This window comes from Urocitellus parryii, chromosome 7 (assembly GCF_045843805.1).
Source record: "Urocitellus parryii isolate mUroPar1 chromosome 7, mUroPar1.hap1, whole genome shotgun sequence".
NCBI lineage: Eukaryota > Metazoa > Chordata > Mammalia > Rodentia > Sciuridae > Urocitellus > Urocitellus parryii.
The window spans coordinates 92,466,084-92,467,894 of record NC_135537.1 but is presented as its reverse complement, the minus strand read 5'-3'; the positions used below and the strand labels follow the sequence as shown (position 1 = coordinate 92,467,894).

Sequence of the window (1,811 nt, the reverse complement as noted above, 5' to 3'; positions counted from 1 at the left end):
TTAAAAATGACACCCTTAGTAAAACTAAAGTCAAACTAATCTTAAAACTACAGCAATCTGAGTAGGATTATACCTCCCATGCAATATTTAAAATACATTTAACTTTCCAATACTTTTTATGCAGTATGCCAATAGTGAGAAAATGAAGACTTAAATACAATTCAACATATAAAAATTTCAGGAAGAGCAGAAGGTTCTGTTGTATAGATGTCCAGTCAAGTGTTTCCTGACGCTGACTTTGACAGACAGCACTGGATAGAGAGTAAGATGCACAATGTCACGCCTTCTCCTCTTCATGTCACTTGGGCATCAAGACCCAAAGCACCCTTGCTCTCTTATGAAGACCATAAGCCATGTTCACAAGCTCCATGACATGGCCTCTGCACAGCAGGTCATTTGGAGTTTTGCTCCAGCACTAAGTACTCTGTCTCTGACACTCTGGTGGTGTTGGTGAGCTGGGTGAGGCCTATTTGGGCAGAATACTGGAAGGTGAAGGCCTTCATCAGCTTGTACCTGTACTTGTGGTTGATGAAGCTGTAGAGCACAGGATTGACATAGCAGTGCACCAGGGACAGGCTCTGTGTGACATGTAGTGCTGTGAAGAGCATGTTCTCCAGCTGGCAGGTGAAGGGGAGGTTGTGCAGGATGGAAAAGATGCCCAGCAGCACTGCCATGTGATACGGGAGCTAGCACACAAGGAAGACCACCACATAGGAAAAGATGATCTTCCGGATACTCTGATTCTCCTGATCACCAGAGGCTGAGATGGCCCTGGAGAGTAGGAAGTAGAAGACAGTGATGATGGAGAAGGGGACAATGAAGCCCAAGACAACAGAGACAAGCTCCATGCCGATCAGCCACTCCTTGATGCTGTGCTCAGGGTAGAACGACCAGCAGTAGGTCTCGTTGGTGGAAGCAGACACCACAGTCTTCAGGTAGTAGGTGTTGGCAGAGACAAGCACAAGGCCAGCAGCCACACCAGAACGCACAATATGTGGCACACCATCTTCTTCCAGCGGCTGGAGGTGCTGGTGAAGTAGGTGATGAAGAGGTAGCGGTCGATGCTCATGCATGTGAGGAAGAAGATGCTGCCAACGAGGCTGACAGAGAAGATGAGGTGTGCGACCTTGCAGGTAAGCTCACCCATGTGCCACTGGTTGTCCTGCACCAGGCTGACCACCCAGACGGGGATGGTGATGACCACCCACAGGTCCATGATGGCAAGGTTCAAGATGTAGCAGTGGGTGTCATAGCCTGTGGTCTTGGCCTGGATGTTCACCCAGACTACCACAGACTTGGCAATCATGCCGATCACGAAGATGAAAATGTAAATGAAGGAAAGTGTGTAGAGTAGGATGCTTTTGTGGGGCATGGTTGGGCAGTGCACTGTATCAATCAGGATGCAGTTGCTGCTGTTGCATGGCCAGTTAATGTCAGAGAAGTTTCCTGGCTCTGTGTAGTCAAAGAGATGCATATCCATGGTAGGGGGAGTGAGAAGAACCTACAGCAACCCAGAGAGATGGGAGAGAGAAATCACTCATCAGGGAATCTCGACTTCCAGTCAAAACATTTTTCTGGGGTCCTAATAAGGCACAGCAGTTTTGCCCAAGTTCTGAGGTGTCTCACAAAGAAAGGAGAAAAGAAATCAATCACACGAGAACTGTGTCACATAAACAAACAGCCAGAGTCTCATTGACACAGTGTCCAAAGACAGACACAATGTTGGTTTTCTATCTTTCATTGGCTGTCTTCTTCAGACACCATCAGCCTGGCTGTGCTCAGAGTGTGAAATCAACATGGTACAGGGCCAA

At 47.7% G+C, this 1,811-nt stretch overlaps 1 pseudogene; it reads right to left on the bottom strand.

Annotated features, from left to right (window-relative positions):
- Positions 1-392: 392 nt before the first annotated feature.
- LOC144255733 (atypical chemokine receptor 3-like) lies at positions 393-1,480 on the bottom strand (annotated as a pseudogene).
- Between the last annotated feature and the right edge of the window lie 331 nt (positions 1,481-1,811).